The following is a 25887-nucleotide window of genomic DNA, read 5'->3' on the forward strand; positions in this document are numbered from 1 at the left end:
CCACCTTTTTCCTTCAGGTATGGATAGGATTAGAACTAGAGATGTGTGCAATGAAAAAAATTGTTTTGTTTCATTTCGGATCCATTCATTAAGTAAATAATTTAATTTTTTCATATTTCTTATGTTAAAATGATTTGTTTTCAGAATTTGTTTCGTATATATGGATTCGGATTTTACATAGTTAGTCTGGCTGAAAAAAGACAAAATTATAATCCTACACCCACAGTTGAGTCAGAGGAAGTAAAAAAAAAACCAGCAAAGCATGATCCAATTTGCTCCTGCGGAGGATAAAAATTCCTTCCTGATCCCCCAAGAGGCAATTGGATATTCCCTGGATCAACTTTACCTATAAATGTTAGTATCCAGTTATATTCTGTGTATAGAAACTACTACAATAGCAAAATTTAATTTGAAAGCTTTTGCTTTTAGAACATTGGTTTGATTTTTTAATGGTTAGTGGAGTCAGATAAATGTTTGCTTTCGACCACAGTGACAAGAAAATTCGAAGGAGCAAGATGGGAAATGTTTTTCATATGAACAAATTTATAATAGTACAGAAAATGTGCTCTTACTTTGGGAAATTACATTCATTCCAAAATCAAACATTAGGAGCAACTGAAATTTTGAAGAACATTCATCAAGTCAACAAACTTACCAAGAACTTTCATACGAATATTTGTACAAACGTTTGTTTGAAAATATACTAGTCTATATCCAGCTTTACTCCCTCCTACATCAAGCTCTATTTTGAGTGAAAGCATCAGAAGGAGAAGCCAGTTAGAATGAGTGGCTATTAGGTAGCTGTAAACTTATGAAAGAATGATTTTTTTTTACAGTAGAGCTTTTGATTTTTGTTCTTCATAACTCAAATCTTTGTAATTGGCGGAGTGTTTTGGTGAATCACTCCCTAGTGTAACTATGCTGGAGATGCCTTTTAGTTTTGAAAGCTAGGTTTTTAAATGAACTGCACGTATTTAAAAACATTTGTTTCTTTTGCTTCTGGAGAGGTTTTCAGTATAAAAAGCTTTTAAGCCAGATAGATTTCTTTCACGTACTAATGAATTATAGTTGAAGTTGAAACAAACATACCTCCAGGTTATACTGTGTATTTACAGTCTCATAATGAGCTTGCATCCAGTCTAAAGCATAGTGGAAGACAGCTGCTATACAGTATAGTTGAATATTTGGATGGTTCAAGCGTCCTATACATTTTGCCTGTTGGATGTTTTTGGTTGCTGTTTGGAAGCAGGGGCGGACTGACAACTCATGGGGCCCCCGGGCAATAGGGGATCATGGGGCCCCTGTGTCCTTGCCCAAACTCAAAAAAGCCTATGAAAAAGGTACCAGGGGCATCTCATGGGGCCCCCTACTGACCTAGGGCCCTCGGGCAGTGCCCGAGTTTCCAAATGGTTAGTCCGCCCCTGTTTGGAAGCTCTTTTTATTTCACCAAACAAATCGACCAAAGCCTAATTTATAAAGTTGTTGGGTAAGTTTAGACTTGGCTTCAGTCAAACTACAGGCATAATTGTTATGGCCTGTTCTTCTTCAGGTGCTCTGATCTTGTAGATTCACCATTATTATTATTATACAGGATTTATATAGCACCAGCAGTTTGCTCAGCGCTTTACAATATAACGGGAGACAATACAGCAACAATACAGTTCAATACAAGAGGGATAGGAGGGCCATGCTCCTTGGAGCTTACAATCTAGGAGATCCCAACCTGCAGCCCAACAGCCAAATGTATTCCTTTGGTACATGTGAAGCCCTAAGACCCCAGCAGTCAGTAATATAAACATTGATTTGGGACTAGTGAGTTATAGAATTCCCCTATAAAATGTTTCTAGAGTATGTGTTCTACACCATGTCTTAAGTCTCCAACCGCACAAATTACCAGGATTTTAAATGTATTGAGGGATAAAAAAAGGATTTAGTCAGTATTAATGAGGGGTATGCCAAATGCTAATCAGCTTCTTTTATTATTAATTTCCTAATAAAATGTTTCAATTCATCCTTGAAATGTATGAGTCTCGCATTTTTGCTGTCAAGTGCCATGTATATAGTATATGTTTGATAAACTTGGATAATTATATATGTTCACTGTGCCTCTTCCAATAATTTAGGCAGAAGGGAAAAAACCTTTTTAAACAACAGAAAACAGAGCTTTTATCAATTGTTTATGTGATGAAGGGGGCATAGCTGCGAAGCTGGATCTAATATTATTATTATCATTATTATTAATATTATTATTTAGTATTTTACAGTTTGCATAGAAATTCGATATGATAGAGTTATAAGGGCACTCCTCATGATTACAATCTAAAAGGAGGGGCAAGTGATCTTACAGACATTAACTGTGAGGGATGGGCTGATGGAGAAAGAAGTATAGGTTTTAGGTGGAGGAGGTATAGGCCTCTCATGAGTTTTTAGGGATCACCAAAAAGCAAATAGAGTAGAAAAAAGCTAGACAGATTGAAAGAATTCCAAGAAGTCCTTGAGGTGAGCATGGGAAGAGGTGATGAGGGAGCTAGAGAGCAGGGAATGTTGGGAGGAGTAGAAAGTATGGTTTTGGTAAAATGTTGAGGCAAAGTTGGTGATGTAGCCTGGCTTTGTATGCTGTTTGTAGTATTTTGAATTTAATTTGTTGGGTGGGAGAAAGCCAGTGTGGTGATTTTGCACAAGTTTTCACACCACAATTGGTGGGAACAAGACCTAAAATGTAATTTGTGAGGCAGAGTGCAGTTGTTAGTAGGTTGTGATGCAGAGTCACCTTAAATCTGTATAAATTAGAGAGCAGTATGTACTGGCAGGATGGGGCAGTTTGCAGTGGTAGGGCGATCAGTGAGCAGTATTTAATGTCAGTCAGTGAGCCGTATGTAGTATCAGATAGCAGAAGCATGGAATTCCTGCTAGAGAGGCTTTTCTCCATCAGCTGTTTACAGCACCATGAGACATGCAGGGCTGCTATCTCTACTCCAACATCTTCAGCTCCTGGATCAGCCATAGCAGTCACCTATGTGAAGATGGAAAGAGGTGGCCACTACCCTGGTCCTTTCCACTACCTCTGGTGCCCGGGAAAAGGTTAGGGGCAGAGAAGTCCATATTAAGTCTGAGAAGAGAAGAGTGCCACAGACAGCCCTCACTCCCCACTGACCTGTACCTATCAGCTGTAGAGGTAAGTGAGGGAAAACCAAGGACCTGGGCGGGATCTTTAGCAACTGATGACATCAACGGTTGGTGGGCGGCCCACACAGCACAGTGTCCAAGAGGAGGTTACATGCAAGTATAAAATGCAACAGACTGGTACTACAATTAAAAAAAGGCTTGAGCAGGTAGTAAAGAATGTTTCATTTAATTGCCAGCCTTAGTTGGGGCAGTTTTTTCATCCTTTTGCTGCCGCACCGCTAAGGACTCTTCATGGCACATCGAATAAGAAACTGTACTGTACTGCCATGTTAAAATGCCAGGTACTTGGGGGGGCGTGTCCAAGATGGCGACCGGAGCGGCCGCATAATCCGGAGCTCCGGTGCCGTGCTTTTAGATCCGCGGCCATCCGAGCGGCGGCGGGTCACGGAGTGCCGGCGGAGGACCCGGGTAGTATCCCTGACCCCGGGGAGTCGGAACCCAGGTGATATTTCCGCCCCTCGTGGCGGCTGACGTCCGCGGCCTGGTGCGGCCGCGCGGGCCGGGGCTCCGGCGCCGCCCATCAGCTCTCCCATCCGCACCTGCTACCATCCGGTGCCGAACTTTTAAGTCCGCTGCCATCCGTGCAGCAGCGGATCACAGAGTGCCGGCGGAGGACCCGGGTGGTATCCTTGGTCCCGGGGAGTCGGGGCCCGAGTGATATTTCCGCCCCTCGTGGCGGCTGACGTCCGCGGCCTGGTGCGGCCGCGCGGGCCGGGGCTCCGGCGCCACCCATCAGCTCTCCCATCCACACCTGCTGCCATCCGGGCTGTGGGAGATCGCCTGGGAACATCCGCGGCGCCCTCTGCATTGCTGGGACTGGGGGAGAGACGCCACTGAGCCTTGCTGCTTCCCGCGGTGGCGGCGGCCTACATCACCGGTCTGGAGCCTCCATCTGGTCACAGTGAGTGGGGGATGCAGGTGCCCTCTTATTATTAGCTCCCCCCGCAGTGACCTGGGAGTGGGCCTCACGTTGCTGACCCCGGAGCCTGCCATCTCCTGTACCCACAGCCCCTGTTGGGCTCAGAGGCCTACTGGGGCCTTGATATTGCCCCGTGGAGTGTCTCCCTGGAGGGCCCTGTGCTTGGTGTTGGAGGTCCTCTGCCTCCCACTTGTCCCTCTTGTGTCCTAGATTGGGATCTGGTGCCATCATCCTGCTCCGGTGTGCTATATCTGCGTGTTACTGTGATCTATGTCCTCTCTACCCCTCCATGACTTGATAATTATCTTTACAATATAATGTTCTCGCAGATGAATCTAACCGCATTCATGTAACTACAACCCTGAACCTATTTTGGGCGTTATAGGTCCCCTGGGGTTATAATCTCCATTCCTTATCCTATTTTCAGTTGATCACCCCCAGGAGACTCCCTGTATGCCGTCCACAAAGAAAAAAAAGGGACAAGCCCAGAAGTCCCTCACAACATACCTACTTAAGGCACACGAACTTTGTAACATGTCTCCAGTCAATACAGAGCGAGCATCCCTGTCCGATCCCACGCAGGATACCACCGCTCCCTTATCGGCCTTGGTCAGTGAAAATACACAGCAACTTACAAAAGGGGACTTGGAGTCCTGCTTGGAATCTATGTACGCCAAACTAGCCGCCAAATTTCAATCAGAATTGCATAAAAGCACTAATGTTCTCTCTCAGGAAATAGCCACATTGGGCTCCAGGACAGACCGCTTAGAAACCAAACACGATGAACTTAGCCTGGCCTATGGTGAACTTTCCAGAGAGCATGATCATTTACAAACGGCCTTTTTTCAACTACAGGCGCAGGTGGAGGACCTTGATAATCGCAATCGCAGGAATAATCTGCGAATCAGGGGAATCCCGGAGTCTATGTCTGACCTCTCCTTAATCGTGACCAAATTATTTCAATCACTCCTCCCGGATCGTGACCCTGGGTCTTTTGCCTGTGACCGCATCCATAGAGCCCTACGCCCTAAACCTCCTACTGACAAGCCACCTAGGGATATTGTCCTGTGCATGAGGGACTTTTTGACCAAAGAGGAAATACTCAGAGCTGCTCGCAATACCCCTACGATCTCCTTTGAAGGCTCGGTCTTACAAATCTTTCCGGATGTTTCCCCGGCCACGTTGGAGAAGCGTAGAAAAATGAAAGAAGTCACAACGGTCCTGTTCTCAGCTCGGATTCGCTACAAATGGGGCTTTCCCTTTAAGTTGATTGTTCCACATAATGGGAGCACATATATAGCTACATCTCCTTCTGAAGGTAGAGCAATCTTGGCCAAACTGGGCCTAGCGGATGCCCCATCACCTCAACGTCCACCCTCCACCCCTCGTGTCTCTCCCATTTGGCATACCCCATCTCCACGGAGAGATAGAAGGAGAGTCAGACAGGATCCGGGTTGATAGGTCCATTCTCACTTGCCTATTACCTATTGTTTTACAGTCCTTTGTCTTGCCTATTGTCTTTTATGACTTTACCGAGAATTGAGACACAGGGATTTTGTTTCTTACATCTTACGCTGTCAGGATGTGTATTTCTATGGTTACTGCTATGTTAATTTTATAATCCTGAGTAATATATGTGTGCCTTGCATTGATAGCTGGACGAGTTAAGGTATAACAAGGGTCTTTGGTCCCTCTTAATTGCGCCCATTGGTTTATGGTTCCACAACTCTTTGACACGTTACCCCACCCTGCCTCCTGACATGGCCGGAAGTGTCGCTGCCCGATTGAGGGGTGGCAGTTCCGTTTTCCATGTTTTAGGGAGACAGGGTTTGGGCCCAATTGGCCCCTTAATATTTGAACTTTTTGTTTTATCAGGTATGACAAATTTTCAGCCTGATCCATGTTCTTTAGTTACCTTATTTGTAGGAGCTCTTCAACTCTCCTCTCTATTGTTTTTTGTCTTCTCTTTTTTCAACACTTTAGTGCATGAGGATTGTGTTGTGTCGGTCTATGGACATCATGGCCCCCATCTTGGGGCCGAGGGGTCCCCTGGGCTGGTTCTACCACCTGTACGTCTGTCTGCTATAGACCTGCGGATCTCTATGTCTAGCCAATTAATTTTAGGGGATATCTTTGTAATGTATACTTTTATGATGATAGTAATAAGCTCTGTTTGCTATGGTAATTCAATGTATTTCGCATAATGTCCAGGGTTTCAATTCGCCAAACAAGCGCAAAACGGCCTTTCTTCAATATAAACGACTGGGAGCCAAGATTATCTTATTACAGGAAACACATTTTGCAGCTGCAAAACACCCGACATATTTTCATAGATCTTATAGGCAGGGGTATTATACCCTGCATTCCTCCAAGAGTAGGGGCGTAGCCATCTTTTTACATAATTCATTCCCCTTTGAGGTTCAACATGTGTATCGTGATCCGGACAGTAGGTTTATCATTCTTAAAGGCACCCTTTCAGGTCGAGAACTTACTATTGCTAATGTATATGCACCGAATTCAGCTCAAGCTACCTTTTTTTCAAAATTTTTTGGTACTCTGGATAGGTTTTTGTCCCCTCATCTCTTGGTGGGTGGGGATTTTAATCTGGTGGCAAATCCTCTTTTGGACCGTAGTTCCCCCTCGCATTCTTCCCAGGCTTTCCCAAAATCCCTTACTAAGAAATTAGATACCCTTCAGTTGGTGGATGCCTGGAGAGCGCACAACACCGGAGCCAGGGATTACACATTTTATTCCCATCCACATGACTCTTATGCTAGATTAGACTATATATATTGTACCCCAATTTTACTAGCTAATTCTAAGGTAGCTTGCATTCATTTGAGCCCCTGGTCGGATCACAGTATTGTGGCCTTATCTATCACATTTGTGGGATTGGCACCTACTCCTTTCTCTTGGAGACTTAATGATTCTATGCTAACCGATATCGACTCTCGCCAGGAAGTGGTTTCATCTATTCAGGAATATTTTCAATCTAATTTAACCCCTGATATTTCCCCAGCCACACTCTGGGTAGCCCACAAGGCGGTCCTACGAGGCCGACTTATCTCCATGGCCTCATCCAGAAATAGAAAACGTTGGCAGCAAATACTACTTCTAACCCGAGAATTAGAAGCACACTATAGAAGCCATGTCGCTAATCCATCTCTGCTTAATAAACAGCTACTGTCCCAAAAGCGCTTGGAACTGAATGCCCTGCTTTCCCAAAAAACTGAAAAGGCCCTTCGCTGGTCGAAGGCCTCATTCCTATTACATAGTAACTCGGCATTTACCATGTTTGCAAGGAAGTTGAACCACTCTCTGCGCCCCCCACACGTGTATAAATTACGCACAAATTCGGGTGCTATCTCATCTCTACCTCAGGAAGTCTTGGGTATTTTCGAACATTTTTATTCAAAACTACTAGCTCCTCCGCAGTCGGATTCTGTCCCTCTGTCGGAATCTTGGCTGGACTCTATACCCCTCCCTGCCCTTACACCCTCTCAGATTGTCACTCTTAATGCCCCCTGTACTTTAGAGGAAATAACCTGTGCGATAGGCGCGCTCAAGCGCTCTACTGCGCCGGGTCCTGACGGATTTACCGCTAGCTATTATAAACATTTTGCCTCTACATTGGCTCCATACTTGATAACTTTATTTAATGATGTTTTGCAGGGGGGTAAGTTCCCTGAGGAGATGTTATTGGCTAACATGTCTCTAATACCCAAGCCACAGAAGGACCACTGTTTGCCACAAAACTATAGACCAATCTCAGTCATGAATAATGATCTAAAAATATTTAGCCGTATTTTGGCGGACCGGTTGGCCCCTATCATTTCCTCTTTGGTCTCTCCAGACCAGTCGGGTTTTATTCCCGACAGATTTATTACAGATAACATTCGTCTCACTCTAAATGTTATTCAAGACGCCAATTTACATTCCAAAGAGGTTCTGTTGATGAGTTTGGATATAAACAAGGCCTTTGATAGTGTTCTTTGGCCCTACTTGTTCTCTTTGCTACAGAAAATGGGCTTTAGTGAGGGGTTTTTGGCAGGCATACATGCCCTGTATGACTCTCCTAAAACGAGAATTAGGCTTCCTGGCTGTAACTCTGACTTCTTTACATTGGGTAGAGGTACCCGCCAGGGCTGTCCTCTTTCACCCCTTTTATTTGCGCTGGTGTTGGAACCTTTGGCATTGGCGATTAAATCACATTCGGATATTTCTGGCTATTCATTATTAGTTTCACATTTTAAATTGAGCATGTATGCTGATGATGTTATGCTTTTTATTACTAACCCGTTGACTTCTTTACCTAACTTGTGTGCTGTATTGAACGATTTTGCCAAAGTGTCAGGTCTCACCGTTAATTTTACCAAATCTGTGATCATGCCTGTTAATGTTCCTGACTCCCTAAGTGCATCTCTCCGTAGTTCTTTCCCATTTCGCTGGGTCAAGGACAGGATATCCTATCTGGGGATTAACCTCACTCCCAGATACTCGGATATATTTGCGGCTAATTATCCACCATGTGTATCGCGTCTCTCTACTCTACTAAAGATCTGGCATGGTTATCATATCTCCTTTCTGGGTAGAGTCACGGCGGTTAAAATGAATATTTTGCCCAAATTGCTTTATCTTTTTAGAGCACTTCCAGTTCCGGTCTCAAAAACCTTTTTGGATCATTTTCAGCGGACTATTAATAATTTTATTTGGGGAAATAAGCATCCACGTTTTGCCTCATCCATTTTGTATCGCTCACAACGGTCGGGAGGTCTCGGTCTTCCTAACTTTTGGCTATATTACCTCTCGGCTCGTTTTGCGCAATTGTCACAATGGGCTACTATTAACTCTCAAATCCCGTGGATCAAGTTTGAGTCTCAGTCGATACGCCCTTTTTATTTACCGGGAATTTTATGGTCTAACATCTCCCCCCGATCGACTGTTTTTCATAACTCCATAGTGGCTCACTCACTGACGCTTTGGTCCAAACACAAATCTAAATTGGGTTTAGTCTCTTCTATTCCCCCAGGTGTGTCATTTTTTGGTGATCCTACTTTTGTTGTAGCCTTTTCTTCCCCTCATATGTTTCGTTGGTGGTATGATCGATCTTTTATCAGATTGTCTGATTTCCAAAGAGGAGGATCTTATATTACTTTTGATATGCTGCGCGTGTTGTTTGATGTTCCTCTTCGCGAGTACCTTCGATATAGACAGATTAGGCACTTTTTTAAAGCGCACTTTGGCCTTGCCCCATCCTCTCCGATTTCCTTTTTTGAACGTGTCAGCCGTGACTCTCCCAGGGGTAGGGGTCTTATCTCAAATCTTTATCACCAATTTTTGATCTGTCTTTTTCATGCTCCCCCTTTGTACAGACGAAAATGGGAGGAGGATTGTGGCGTCACTTTTTCGGATGAGGATTGGGATTCCATGGTGGATAATATATGCAAGAGCTCTAGGTCTCTTTCGGTTCGTGAGACGGCCCTTAAAGTTCTAACCAGATGGTATTATACCCCGTCAAGACTACATGTACTGTTTCCACAAACGTCCCCTCTATGTTTTCGGGGCTGTGACTGCACGGGTACTTTGGTTCATATATTTTGGGATTGCCCGACCATATCTTTGATCTGGCGTAGGATTTCTGAGGTCGCTACCTTATTGTCGGGCGCCCCGATATGATTGTCCATGCAGACCTGTTTGTTGGGGGCCCATATCCCAGGGGTCTCTGACGCCAATCTGAGATTGATACACACATTATGTATTGCCACTTTATGGTCTATTGCCCTACATTGGAGGTCCAATGTTGTTCCCTTAGACTCCGTTTTACACAGAATTGACACTGTAATGCTTATGGAACGCATTCATTATACCCTACTGGATAAGCTGCACTTATACGATAAAAAATGGGAGTCATGGAGAGATTGCAGACACTTATTACATGCTTAATAACATCCCCAGTAAAAGTTGGCTGGCATGTACTATTGACAGGTGTATCACCTAACCTATTTTGTCGTTTACGTACTTCATGCACTTGTAACTTCCTCTTTTTTTTCTTATCTTCTTTGTTATGTTAATATACCTTTATGTATTGTACTTTTCAAAAGTGCCTTGTTTTTGCTGACAATATCACTTTTAAAATGTGCTGTTGTTCTACTGTCTACACTTGTACAATAAAATCGTTTGTAAACAAAAAAAAATGCCAGGTACTTTTTCAGGACTTGTATGTAGTCAGGAATGGTAAATGTGCTTACCCCTAAATGTGCCTTGCTCATAAGTTGCTATAAATTTATACTGATATGCAATAGAGGAGGTGCTTGTCAATTAATTAATTAAAATCTGATTTAAAAAAAAAACGTAGATGACAGTGGAAACTCTTCACAGTAGCACATCATTTTACCATGCAGGTTAGTATCTGTGTGTGGCCTGGTAAGGGTGGTGTGCTACAATTTCATCACACTGTTTATTTTTTCCTTTTTCTTAACTAAATGTATGTCTCCACAGAGCAGTGGATGGTGTTACACTGGATTGCGGTGATATGTGGTGCTATTCAGTGCTGTGCAGAAAAATGCAGCATGTGTGCATTTTTCTGCACAACACCGTACATCACACCAGCAGTGTGGTGTAAATGGAGCACATAGAAAACAATAATTGTTTTCTATGTATCCTAGCGATGATCTGCATTTCTCTTGTGTAGAAAAATGCAGGATACCATATATATTGAACATGCTCTAAACACAACCACATATGGATTGAACTTTGGCCAGTTCAGCAGAGACTGGTTGCATTTTAATCAACCACCTTTTGTACAACCAACCTGTAGGAAAATGTTTGCATGATCAGGGCCTTCCGATTATAGCCGACAGCACTGATAAGTGTATTCTGAGGATGGGGACGTCTCCCTGCCATCAGAAAACAATACTTCAATGGGAGTGGTTCCTCCATCCACCTTGAATGTGTTGATCGGGTCATTTTCTTTTCATTCAACCCATTGAAAATGACTAATGTATGGGCTGCCCAAAAGAGGCAAGGCAGCAGGAAGGTAAAACTTTTACAATCAATATAGGCAAGTTTAAATGTTTGAGGCAGCAGTTGTCAAGCATACGTTTAGCAGAAAGTTAGTTTCATTCTTGCACAGCAGATACAGTAGATAAAGAGTTGAGATGGAAGTTTGAAGCAGTAGTTACTAAGCATGTGTTTGGCAAGATGGCAGTTTCATGCACAGCAGGTACAGCAGACAAAAGGATAAAATGGTCCATTATAAAATATGTATGCAGACTGCATAAGGTTTGTGCATTTAGGGAATGCTGTACATTTAGAAATGTTTTTCCAACCAACCAGTTCATTCTAGAGTTAGGAATGGCAGGGTCTGATTTTTAGCCATATAACACCAAAACACTGGTAAAAAGGCAGTGTATATGTCTCCTACTGTGTCCTACCATGTATTGTTTCTTGTGCTCTATGTTTGTTCATGTATCGTCATTGGTGTTCAAGCCCCAAATTCCATTATTTGTATTCTACTCCATTTATAACAGATTATCCCATCCTGTAACCTCTCAGAATGAACCTTTACTGTTCCCTGAATGATACACTGCACACCACGATGTTACAAATTGTGGTTTGTCTATTTTAATTTCATGCACTTTAGGCTGAAAAGACTCATCAGTGATCTATAAAACACCATCAATAACTCTTATTTAAGAGCTCCTGGATTTCACTTACTCTTTGCTACATTACCTGGAAGCATTTAAGTCTGTTAAAGTAATGACTCCCATTCTGTTTCTCTTATAAATGTGTACAAGGTATTGTGCCATCAATCCTTCATTTTATTGTTCAGTTCTAGTAGCCAATCTGTTTTCTATTTTCAATAACATAGCTAAAAATGTCAAAATTCCACTCAGGTCTGTTTATTTTTTGGAGAGGGTGGAGCTAAGGATAGATGGAAAGTGAAATTATACTTTTTATTCAGTTTAATTGTTTATTAGCTTTTTAGAATTATTTAATAAAGTCAACAAAGCAAAATTCAGTGACTCAAGTACACCATTATAAATACTTTTTATAAGTTATGATCAGGGGCAGACTGACAACTCATGGGGCCCCCGGGCAATAGGGGATCATGGGGCCCCTGTGTCCTTGCCCAAACTCAAAAAAGCCTATGAAAAAGGTACCAGGGGCATCTCATGGGGCCCCCTACTGACCCTGGGCCCTCAGGCAGTGCCCGAGTTTCCAAATGGTCACTCCGCCCCTGGTTATGATTGCTCTAAGTTAACAATTGCCATGGAGAACATTTGCTTGTTGAGTCTGTGACTCACAGCAACCAATCCAGTTTCAGTTTTGGTTGGTCACACCAAAAAAAGGTTATGATTCTTGACTGTGTGCTTTGAGTTATTGCATACAGACCTAATATAACACAAAGTTCTTGAAAAGATTTCTAAATACTGTAATTGCTGGCTTGAATATGGACTCAGCCCTTTGTTATTTCTTTTAATTTATTAGCTTATTCATCAAGACTCAGATTCTCAGATTACAACTTGTGAAACATAGTAAACTAGCAGGTTTGATAAAAAGAAACTTTGATTTTGTGTAATTTTAATTTTACAGTTTTTTTCAGTAAACTAATGTAAAATATGATAATGTTTTACATCTTTTTTTTAATGATTATATACATTTTTTGTTTTACAAATAAAAAATTAGTACACCCATGATGCAGGATTCTCAAAGCACTATGAATTATCTGAAGAGAGAGCATGCAGCATGCTCTACTTCTCCTGCGGACCACAGGAGTGCAGTTCCTTCGGTACTCCTGTGAACCATTTTCAGCTGACAGCGGGCTAAAGCTCACTGTTGGCTGATATCACTCAGCTGGTCTAGGCTGAGGAAAGATTTCAAATTTAAAGTCACCACCCAGATCCTCTCAGATGCCTAGACCGGCAGCTGGCTCAGGCTCTCAGCGGCTCGCTGAGAGGCTGAGACAGCCACTTCCGCCCCCTCCACAGCCCGGTGCTCCAGTGGTGGGACAGAGCAGTCAGTCACCAGGTTTCTACTCAATAAAGGATGGAACTGAGAAATCAGTGGTGTTTGATCGCTTAGTTCTCAGTCTTAGTAGCGGATAGGGACAGATGCAGCATCAAAGCGATGCCGCATCCACCTAGATGAGTATGATTTTTAAAAAAAAGCATACTTATCTTTTAAAAAATGCTTTTTCAATACTGTAGCTATGGACAGTCTGGAGAATGTGTGAAAATGAGCAAATAGCTCAACCTGCTTCCTGCGTAAGACAATAATAAATATTTTAAAAATATTATTTTTAGTTGTACTGACCTTAGTAAATAAAAAAACAATATACACAACTACTATAACTTTCCTTGAACTAACATCACTTTAACAAACCTTGGCACCCCCAGAACCACAGCTATCTCAATATATAATTGCAAATCTGAATTGATGATGTTTAATCCTAATTCAGACTGGCATCCTAATTGAGACTGAGAACCCCCTTCTAAATACACATAACAAAAGGAAAACCACTAACAATAGCGAGTATTTTCCACTAATATTATGCCATTTCCTATTCATTACAAAAGGCTTCAACCTTGGAGAGTAAAATCAAAACAGTAGTGCACAAAGTAAACCAGATATCTTTATTTATTGGGCACATCTGTTGTAAAGTTTATTTAGATTAAATGTCAAGTCTATTGATGAATACTTAAAGTATCTAGGACTGGTAAGATCTGGTATATTTTAGATAACCACATCTTAGGCTTCTAAATAATAAAAACATATTAGACTTCAAAGCTAAATTTCAATATAAACTTAATTTTCTTTGTACCTAATATGTACATATATTTTTTAAGTGTTACTAAACCCACAACAGTAAAATCAGTCTGTAAAGCATGCTTGTTGTGCTCACTGTGGAACCTAAGGGGTTAATCCTCTGCATTGTGTAAAAAGGCTGTTTGATCCTGACTTTTCTGATCCTCCCCTTCTTCCAGTGTCCCCCTCTTATCTCCTGATAAGACATATCATGTGGAGTCACTCTGCAAATGCTCAGTTTTGTGTGTATTATTCGATAGTTTTTTTGTTTTCTTGGGAGAGTGCATGTGATCAGCACTGGGGCAATCAGTACTGTCCAGACAGAGGTCAGGGGTACTGCATCCTTTTAGAGCAAAATGAAAACTCCTCCTACAAGCTTTAACCAATGCTCTGCTGGACAGAGAGAAAAGTCACAAGACTGATCTAACTGCTGATGAGAAAAGGTATTTAGCAGTTTATATTTACTAAAATAATTGCACTTCCATGTTCTGTGTACTGTTGGAGACCAGATATAGTGAATCCTGGGTTTAATCACACTTTAAAGATCCTTGATAAATAATGAACTTTCTGAAACACACTTTTTTTTTAAGAAACCCTTCCTGAAAGCCCAATTTTGCAGCCTCACTGGCAGCTCCAAGAAAAAATGTGAATAAACTCTTAAATGGCTCAGTGCAATATCTCTATTGCATTTTGTCAGTATACTTTTAAAATGGTTCGGTGTTAGTGAATTGCCAATCCCAAGAACAAAGAAGTTTCCTGCAATCGCTGGTCCAATCAGGAAAGACTAACTGCCTTAACAGGACACATTGGGGGGGGAGTTATAAGCAGTGTCATAGACACCAGGAGAATTCACTGGGCCTCTGCACCAAATTTATTAGTGCTTGTTTCAGACTCCTGTACCTGTTTGAAACAGGAACATAAATCTGTCAGAGGCCTCCACTGAGGCCATAGTGTACTCACTGGACATTCCTTCCTCAATGTATTCCCTCCCTGGCCACTGTATCTGTCACACTGGCAGCCGGAGGGCTGGGGGGGGGTTATACTGAGATGGGAGGAGCCTGATAAGGAACTCTGCGAGACTAGTTCCTCATCAGGTCCACCTAGGATTTCATAGCCGAGACTAAGTATGAAGAAGAAGGAGTTTATTGGATCAATTCACTAATGTTTTTTATATCTTATGTCAATTTGTTTTTGTCCTAATTTCTTTTTAGTTGAACCTGGTTTTCCAATTTTTTTTCTTTCTTTAGACACACAATGCAATTTTTGCAAGCAAAATGTGGATGTGCAAATATGCATGCACATTATGTGGCTGATATATTGATGAGTTTCAGGTGTAGATGTTTAAAGGGTGAAGATGAGCCAGCTCAGTTTATTTAACAGCATTTACAAAGCTTGTCATGAACCTGGATTATTGGTGAGTTTTCCTCTTTTCCAATTTGCTATTATCATATATATTATATAACGTACTGTATATATTTAGAAACAAAAATGTGTCTGTATTTTTGAAAGTGTAACTTAAATATTATTGTTGTGTTATGTTTGATATATTCCAAGCTCAACAAGTTGGACTAAATGGCATGAACATGTCTTTTTTTAATGCAATTTTTTTTTCTTCATTTGCCATCATCATTATTCCAAAATGTATTGTAATGATAGTGTTGTGTCTAATTTTTTTGGTAATGCAGGATACCCCAGTTTACCAGGGCTCCTGACAACTTACCTAGGTTCATCAATGAAAGGTGAGTAATCACGTTCCAGGAGCACTCCCTTTGATCTGAACACTTTGCATGCTTTCTGGCATTCAGTACATGAAAGTGCATCATTGTAAAAAGTTTACCTAATGTATATGGTAAAAAGTTTACCAGCAATCATTGCTGATATTTTATTGGTGCATGCAAAAACTTCTATGCGCTAGGTCCAAATGTGAGCATGAACTCGAGAAGGTTTCAAGGTTTATTTTCACATGCACTTTTGGTTTTTTGAATCAGCCTGAATACTGTAACTAATTGGGATTAATGAAGGGTTACTAAAGGGTTAAAAGAGAACAACATTTATGGAAAAAACAATGGCTTATTTTCTTTTATTTAACAGGTGCAGAAACTAGACTTACATGCAGATAAAAGGTTAATACTTCGATCTGCACATTAGCACTCATTTAAAACTGAAAGCATACATTTTTTGGCAGCCTTCATTCATACAGGAGCCTCTGTCAGCACTCCTAAAATACAAAGTGTCCTATCTGTCAAATCAACAGCCCAGTTCTGCAGATTGTAACAAGTGAACAGCTCTCCCGTTGGAACCTGCAGAACTCCACCATCAGTTTTACAGCTGGTTATTTCTATTTATCAAGAGCAGGAGAAACCTAATAAACAGGACTGGGCATCTGATACACAGCACTGGACTGGCTGTAAAACTGACAGCAAAAAAGTGTTCCCTGTTCTGGACACTTCCTACGGTTTTCCTAGTTCTAAAAGTAGAAATGCAGCCATTTTTGCATGTTGGGAATGAGCTAGAACCGCTGTCAAATCTTCATTGCTATGTGCATTCCTATTGGGAAGCTTACCCTTTAACTTTCTGTCTCAGAGATGTGACAGATAATAATTGGAAATCTTCAAAGTCAAGGGATAATTGTTACCCAAAATGATATCCCCAAAAGATTTTCTTCCACTGTTTTGACAACAACCCGAAAATGTTAGCTTTCATTTCATCTCTGTTCTAATTGCACTGATCACAGAGACACATTGTTAGCATTAATTTCCCCGAATGGAACAGCAGCCATAAAAGCTATCAAGGAATACACTTAAACCATCTCTTAGGCTAAGTTCACACTAGCTTTGTTAGCTGACATTAGACAGGCATTTGGGAAGTGTTTTTAACGCTCCTCATACGCCTATGAAAATTCTACACATGGAAGCACACAGTGCTGTACACACTGAAGCATTAGCGTCGCATCGTGGCAAAATTGAAGCCTCATGTCAAGTCATTCAAGTTTATGGTGACGCTCCTCAAATGCCGGGCGTTTGCAGGGTGTTTTCTTGGCAGTTGCAAGGTGTTTGCAGAGCGTTAATACCGTTAAACTTCACTATAGGGGTTTGTGGTGCGGTTTTAACGCTTAGCAAACGTCTATCAAATGCCTCAAAAATGCACATACAGCATTTGGGGACATGTTTGAAGAGCATTAAAAATGTTTCCCAAACTCCTGTCTAACGCCTGTCAAACACTATACGGGTGTTTGGCAAGAGTTAGAAATTAGTCAAGTGTGAACGAGCACTTAGGGGTTTTCTTTACTGAACAGAAGTGATTTCAGCAGTAAGATTCTAATACAATTGTTGACAACTTAAAAGGTTCTGTGAATTACAATATTATGCATTGTCCAAATAACCTGAGTCTTACAGTACAGCGTAACAACGTAAATCAAACTAGCTCCTCATATTATTATTACTATTATTATTCAGGATTTATATAGTGCCAATAGTTTGTGTAGTACTTTACAAAATGAAGACATACATTACAGTTACAATACAATTCAATTCAATACAAAAGGAATTAGAGGGCCCTACACAATAAAACTCATAATCTAAGAGGGAGGATCAAGGGATACAAGATGTGATAACTGTGGGGGATGAGCTGATAGAGAATGTAAAACAACAGTGTATTAGTTAGAAGCAGGATAGGCTTCTGTAAAGAGATGGGTTTTCAGGGAGTGCCTAAAGGTGGATAGAAAAGGAGATAGTCAGACAAATTGTGGGTAACGTGTCATAGAGGATGGGAGAGGCTCTGGAGAAGTCCTGAAAGCAAGCATGGGAGGAGGTGACAAGGAAACTAGAGAGCAGGAGGCCTGTGTGGATGGAAGAGAGTGGTCTGATTGGTATTTTGAGCACAGGTTACTAAAGTAGCTGGGGGCAGAGTTGTGGATGGCTTTGTAAGTTGTTAGTATTTGGAATTTTATTTGTTGGGTGAATGGAATGATCAGCTGAGAGGGGTAGCAGACACTAAGTGGTTGGTAAGATGGAAGAGTCTGGCAGCAGCATTCATGATGGACTGAAGGAAGGGGGGGTGGTCTATGTAAAGGTAAACCAATGAGGAGAGAAATGCAGTAGTCAAGGAGAAATATAACCAGAGAGTGATATAGATGCATTGTGGTGTTGATGGGTAAAAAAGTGGTGTATTCCAGAGACGTTGCAGCCATTGAAGCAACGTGATTTGAACAGAGATTAGATGTAGGGTGAAAGGAGAGTCCATGGCTGCCCCTGGCACCCTGGCGTGCAGGGATGGATTGATAGTTGTACTGTCAATCTTGCCAGAGAAGTCAGAGGATGAGACATGTAAAGGAGGAATTATTTTGAGCTCAGTTTTGGACAGACTGAGTTTGAGGAAGTGGTGTAACATCCATATTAATATGCTTGTTAGTAAATCAGTGATGCGTGAAGAGAACTATGGGGTGAGCTAAGGGGCAGAAGGATAGATTTGGGTGTCATCAGCACAGAAATGGTTTTGGAAGCCATTGAAAGCTATGAGCTGACCCAGAGAGGAGGTGTAGATTGAGGATAAGAGAGGTCCAAGATAAGGACCTTGGACCACAACAGAAAAAGGAAAAAGAGAGGAGGAGGTAGAGTTGCAAATGACACTGAAGGTGCGGTGAGATAGGTAAGATAAGAATGAACATGCAGAGGACAGTCACAGAGGTCAAAGGAATATGGTTTTTTGAGTAGATGCAGGTGGTCAACTGTATCAATGACAGCAGAGAGGTCCAAGAGTAAGAGTGCAGAATAGTGACCATTGGTTTTAGTTGTTAGTAAGTCATTTCAGAGTTTTAAGAGAGCGGTTTCTATGGAATGTTGTGAGCAAAATCCAAACTGCAGGGCATGAAGCAGGTTATTCTCAATGAGCTGCCAGGTCAAGTAGTTATACACAAGGCATTCAAAGAGTTTGGTGGTAAAAGAGAGAAAGGAGATGTTGTTAAGAATGATGGGGTGTGTTAAAGGCTTTCAAGTATGGAGGTGCATGTTTTAGAGGGTTGAGGAAGATGCCAGTAGAGAAAAAGAAATTTAAGATGTGAGTTAAAGAGTGTAGGCTAGAGCAAGAAGACAACCTGGTATTTGCAAGGGAATGGGGTCCAGGGGGCAGGTGGTTAGGTTTATGTGGTCAGAATTTGATAAGAAGTTTATTTGCTCAATATGTTTATTTGATCATAAGCCAAAGAGAAGGGGTGCATTGATGGGCAGTTGGGGTAATTTACTAAAGGAGTTAAAGATCTTCACCCAGTAAGTCATATTAATATTCACTTCAGGTATTCAAACATGTGAACAGCAAATGCCTGTGTACTTATTTCATCTACCCAATGATTGGAAAATTGAAAATTGAAGAATTTATTGTGTAAAGCTTATTAACTCCTTTCAAAAATCAGCCCAAATATTTATATATAGTAGAAGGAGACGAGAGGGTGGAAAATGCCAAAATTTGGCTTGATCCAAATAAGTTACTATATTATATTGTGTGTATTTGAGCATTTTTGTTCCTGAGCTGTTGAGAGAAGGCAAAAGTGTTTTTTGCAAATTCGTTCTCACCAAAATCAGACTACTCATCTCTGTTTATCAAAAACTTCAATGCCAAAACAAATTTTTTTCATTTTGTATTGAAAAGTTAGAAACTCTGCCAGGTTTTCTGCTGTGTGCCCTGGAAAGTCACCCTTTTTATTTTTCCTGGTAACCTCCAGCTCCGGCATTGAGGGACAATACAAAATTTGAAGTTTTTCACTTTATTGTTTGAGACCTAAGCACTTTTAGGTGCATACAAGGTTTTATTAAGCACAAGTAAGGTTATTGGTTCTAACTGAAGCAAAAATAAACTTACAGAGGTTCTAACCATTCCACACTCTTTCCAAAACTACAAAAATACAGTTGGGCAATGTTCTATTTAAAAACTAAAGGAGTAAAGACACTTCAAGCCTCAGAAGGAGCAGCTAGATGAAATTAGCACCAAAATTATAATCTGAAGTGATTATTTTTACACCCCTCACAATAATCAGAGAAACTTTGAACCAATACCTGCCGGGTTCAAATGATACCTGAGTATATTAACTCTAGATTAACACTCACTAGGAACAACATCATCAAGGACCATACCTGACTACACACATGACTGAATAGAGTATTTCCGTTTTTGAACATTACAATCCACCACCCACTCCGACGGAAATATCCTGGACCTTGTCTTCTCCCACCTCTGCACCCCCCACAACCTCACTAACACTCCCTTCCCTCTCTCGGACCACAACCTTATTACCTTCTCTGTCTCCTCGTCCTCAAATGCCTACCCCTCCAAATGCCATACTACTACCAGCCGTAACCTCCGCAACCTGAACCCTGCCCCCCTCCACCCTGCAGCTGATCAACTCCACGACAGCATCCTCCCCCTGTCCTGCCCCGACCTGGCTATGACTGCCTATAACAACTCGCTGCCAGCCGCCCTTGACTCATTAGCGCATTTAACCACACAAAACATCAGACCCCGGCCACTCCAGCCTTGGCAGACTGATCACACCAAAACTCTCAAACGACACAGTCGTGCCCTGGAGCGACTATAGCGCAAAACCAGTCCCAACAAGCCTTTACCCACTATAAATCTGCCTTCTACACATACACCTCCACCCTCCATGCTGCCAAACAAGCCTACTTCCTGACCCTCATCAAGACCCTCTCCTCCAATCCTCGCCGACTTTTCTCCACCTTTAACTCTCTACTCTCTCTGCCCCCACCTCCACCCAGCACCTCACTCACCGCCCTTGAGATTGCCAATCACTTTAAAAACAAGATTGACACAATTCGCAAGGACATCGCCGCTGCTCAAACTTCCTCCCCACCCATCCCTTCTCACATAGCTACCCCCTCATCACCCCTCTGTCAGGAACCATCGCAACGCATGGGTCTACACATGCGTAGGTGTCTGCCGAGACGTATAGGTGGCAGGGCACTAGGACCCAGGCGCATCCGTCGTCTGGACAGTACTAGGCAGGTGCAGGGCGGGCTATTTAAACTAGCCCTGCACAGACACTTGTTGCCGAATGGTCTTTGTATCCTGTTACCTGTGTGTGAGTACTTCTGATCTGGATTGTTTTGACCTTGTTGCCTTCTCCCGTCCTGACCCCTTGGCTTGCCTGACTCTGCTCCTGGATGTTCCCGTTTAGATCTGACCTCCTGGTATTGACCCTGCGTGTGACCCGACTATCCTTTGCCTACCGTTTTGTACCTTACCGATCCGCCAGTTGCCGACCCTGCCTGCATGACTCTGATTTAGCTCATCTATCCACCCACCCCGCAGGGATCACTAGGCTCCCTTACATCAGACTCCTAGCTCTCTGGAGCCCCTGTCAGACTCCTCTACCCCTGTTGGAGATACCTGGTAGTTGCACCCTGGTACCGTAGCGCTCCAAGTCCATCCCCACCATCAGGGGCCCTGGTGAACAAGTGCTCCGGTGCTTAGACTCCGCACTCTGGGGAGGCTCTACCAGGGGACTGATAGAGGTGCTGTCAGGCGGTCTGTTACACTCTCCCTCGGCCTCACCACTGCTCTGACCTCCACCCCACCTAACATTCCTCACACTGAAGCCCCCTCCACACTCCACACCTTCGACCTTACTACCATTGAGGAGGTCACTAAGGTCTTTTCTGACGCCCGCCTCACCACCTGCCCTCTCGACCCTATCCCCTCACAACTCCTACGACCTCCCTCCCCCTCCATCCTATGCTCCCTCGGCCTCACCACTGCTCTGACCTCCACCCCACCTAACATTCCTCACACTGAAGCCCCCTCCACACTCCACACCTTCGACCTTACTACCATTGAGGAGGTCACTAAGGTCTTTTCTGACGCCCGCCTCACCACCTGCCCTCTCGACCCTATCCCCTCACAACTCCTACGACCTCCCTCCCCCTCCATCCTATGCTCCCTCACCCACATCTTTAATCTCTCCCTCTCTTCCGGCGCATTCCCCTCCCCTCTGAAGCACGCGCACATCACTCCCATACTTAAAAAGCCCTCACTGGACCCCAACGACCCGAACATCTCAGACCCATCTCCCTGCTCTCATTCTCATCCAAACTCCTCGAGCGCTAAGTCTACCTCCTCGATCCTCTACAGTCCGGCTTCCGTCCCCTACACTCCACCGAAACTGCCTTACTCAAACTCTCCAACGACCTTCTAACCGCCAAAGCTAATGGCCACTATTCAGTGCTCCTACTCCTCGACCTCTCCGCTGCCTTTGACACAGTCAACCACCCCCTCCTCCTCAAAAAACTACACTCCCTTGGCCTCAGAGATTCTGCTCTCTCCTGGCTCTCGTCCTACCTATCACAATGCTCCTTCAGCGTTACCTAAAATGCTACCACCTCCCCCTCGCTGCCCCTCTCTGTTGGGGTCCCTCAAGGCTCCGTCCTCGGACCCCTTCTCTTCTCCATCTTCACCTCCTCCCTTGGCCAACTCATACACTCTCACGGCTTCAACTACCACCTCTATGCCAACGACACACAAATCTATCTCTCTACTCCCCGCCTCACCCCCTCTGTCTCCGCCCGAATCACAAACCTACTAAACGACATATCAGACTGGATGTCGCTCCACTTCCTTAAACTGAACCTCTCCAAAACCAAGCTCGTAGTCTTCCCCCCAGCTCGCACACCACCCCCCACTGACTTCTCCATCACGTCCAACAATGCCACTATCAGGCCCGCCCCGCAGGCCAGAGTACTTGGTGTCATTCTGAACTCCAGCCTATCCTTCCAGCCCCAAGTCCAATCACTAACAAACTCATGCAGACTCCACCTCCGCAACATCGCCAAAATCCGCACGTTCCTAACCCCAGAAACCTACTCACTCATCATATCACGACTCGATTACTGCAACTCCCTCCTCACTGGCCTGCCTCGCCACGGGCTATCCCCACTTCAGTCGATCCTGAACACGGCAACCAGACTCATTCACCTCACTAACCGCTCCGTTTCCGCCACCCCCCTCTGCCAATCCCTCCACTGGCTTCCGATTGCACAACGGATCAAATTCAAAATCCTAACACTGACATACAAAGCTGTCCATCATACTGCCCCAAACCACATCACCAACCTAATATCCAAGTACCACCCAACACGCACACTCCGCTCCTCTCAAGACCTCCTTCTCTCTAGTTCCCTGGTCTCCTCCTCCCATGCCCGCCTCCAGGATTTCTCCACGACATCAGCTATCCTCTGGAACTCCCTACCCCAATCCATCAGACTATCACCTATTCTCCTCTCATTTAGGCGCACCCTGAAAACCTACCTCTTCAGGGAAGCCTACCCCACCCCCTGCTAATTGCCGACCTCCCCCAATCTTCCTTCCACTTCATTCCCCACAGCTATCCCCTGTACCACTATCCCCTCCCTCCTAGATTGTAAGCTCGAAAGAGCAGGGCCCTCGAACCCCTCGTGTATCACATTGTATTGTTTTCGTACTGTCGCATGTTCTGTCTCCCTTTGTAATGTACAGCGCTGAGTGAACTGTTGGCGCTTTATAAATACTGTATAATAATAATAATAATAATAATAAATAATAATAATATGTTGGGATTGTTCTCAGTTCTGGAATAAAATAGAACCGATCGTTAATAAACATTTCATGCATGAGAGTTAAAGCGGAACTACACTGCATTTGAGCAACACACCAAAAACACAATTTAATTAATTTTTATTTTTCAAAGCAAATTCCCCTATCCATCCATTTATCCATGTCTCTATGTTTTATTTTACTGAGAAATCAGTTGAAAATCACCCCCTAGCATTTCTGCCTGTGGACATCTTGAATAAGGACAGCAGCATTTACTTCCTGGAATCCATCTTCCCTTAGCTTACGCATGCAGACAGGAGGGTGTGCTTAGCTAAGGAAACTCCTCCTCCTCACCTCCACACGTGAAGACTCCTGAGATGTATGACATAATTTGCCTAGGCATGGAAACCAGGAAGTAACTGAAGAAATGTAAACAAAAAGTTTAAAACAAGTAAATATGGCATTTTTTCCTCTGTATTTATTTATGCTAGCAGCTTAAGGATTAAAAAAATTCAGAGTTGATTGGGAGAGTGAAGTTCCACTTTAAGTTAGATCTCCTTATGGATTTTATACATGTTTCCCTGGAAGCTACCATCCCTATGGATAGAAAACTAAAATCACATATTACTAAAGTGTGGGGTCTTGGGAGTTACTATGGTGTATACAAAGTGCTAATAAATATTTAAATAATGATATTATGAATAAAATTGTGGTAAAATCAATGCAATAATGAAAATAAAATTTGTGTATAAAAGCTGTGAAAAATAGTGGATAGCTTACACTCTACGCATACTCATACCATTGTGTCATAGAGAATAAAATCAGAAATAGTGTTGCACTCCGTTACCAATTGCAAAATTTTGTGAATAAATAAATATTAAATAAATAATAGTCCAGCATCGAAAGAATACATATCAATATTACTGCAATTATATTACTGTTGAAAACATGTCCTTATTAAGTCCGTGACCTTGACACTTGTGCTTTGAGGTCATAAAAGGCTTGTGTCCCTTTAATTGGACTTAGTGGTAAATGGATGGGATTATACCCTGGGATGGATGGATGGATGAACGGAGTGTTCCCTCTTTCCAGCAGTGGGTCTCCTTGCTTCCTTATAGATTTTCCTGGAGCTGGATGGATGTACGGGAATATCCCTCTTCCCACTAGGGGTCTCCTTGCTTCCTTAGGAATTTTGCTCCATAAGTATTATTGCCATGGAATGTAATAAAAGCATATAGTGCCTTATCCTCTATTTCTATTATTTGGTGCTGCTCAGACCAGTTTTAACTAGTTTTTGGGCTGCTATATATATAACTGAAAGGCCAAAGGCTATTTGGAGTTGGATTCAGAAGAGATGTATGAATTAAGAACTATCGCCTCCAGAAACTTTAAATAAAGAAGTTGAGGAACTCCCCCTGGAATGAATATGTCATATTTTACCATTTGTATCATCTGTAATACCTCTTTAAACCAAGCTAAGTAAATTAATTATATTATTATATTCTCAATGTGACTGAAATTATTACATCATATCAGCATATCTGAAAGATTAAACATAGTCTAACCCTTTATTACAGAACACTACATACTTAATGAAAGAAACTTTGAGTTCACAAAATAGTTTACTATATTAAACATTTTGTACCAAACATCCTGGTTGTTTTTGTAATAAATGTTTCTAAAGCAGTAGCTCATAAAAGGTTTATAATGCATTCAAAATGTGTCTTTAAAAATGAATTGCCTGTAAATCCATACATAGATAACAGAAAATTATATATATATTAACACTTACCATAATTTTCCTTTCCTGGTTCCAATCCATGGCAGCATAATACTACATGTATGCTGCCATGTTGACACCAAGAAAATGGAAAATTGTATCAAATACTTCCTGTAATTTTCCTTTCTTGGCACAAATTCATGGCAGCATACATGTGGTAGTATGCTGCCATGTTGGAACCAGAAACAGATATATATCCCCACTAAGTTTCATTGCCCGTGTGTGGTTATAGTGGAGTGAATGCATATCAAACTGATTCTGATATGTAACTCATTTCTACTATATAGGCAGACTATATTTTTCAGTCCAAGATAACCTGTATTTGGTATATTTAAAATTAAAGTAAGAAATCAGTCAGGAAAATGAAAACCCAGAATTTCCTCAGAGAACTATCACAGAATCTTAGATGGAATAAAAAGGAACTCATGTGTGTTATTTAGCAGCAGAGGCAAGCAGAGGATACCTTATGTCAGTGTCTTTGCTGTGAGTACTCGTCCCTCCTATAGGCAGGAGGCTGCTTGCCAGACACAGCAACTAAAGACACTGAAGATCAATGGAATACAGCCTGAAGAGAGAGAGCATAATACAGAAAAATGTGTACTGCATAGGAGAAGGTCTC

This window comes from Staurois parvus, unplaced genomic scaffold, assembly GCF_062004578.1.
Source record: "Staurois parvus isolate SC_StPar_1 unplaced genomic scaffold, SC_StPar_1.0 ptg001302l, whole genome shotgun sequence".
NCBI classification, from domain to species: Eukaryota; Metazoa; Chordata; class Amphibia; order Anura; family Ranidae; genus Staurois; species Staurois parvus.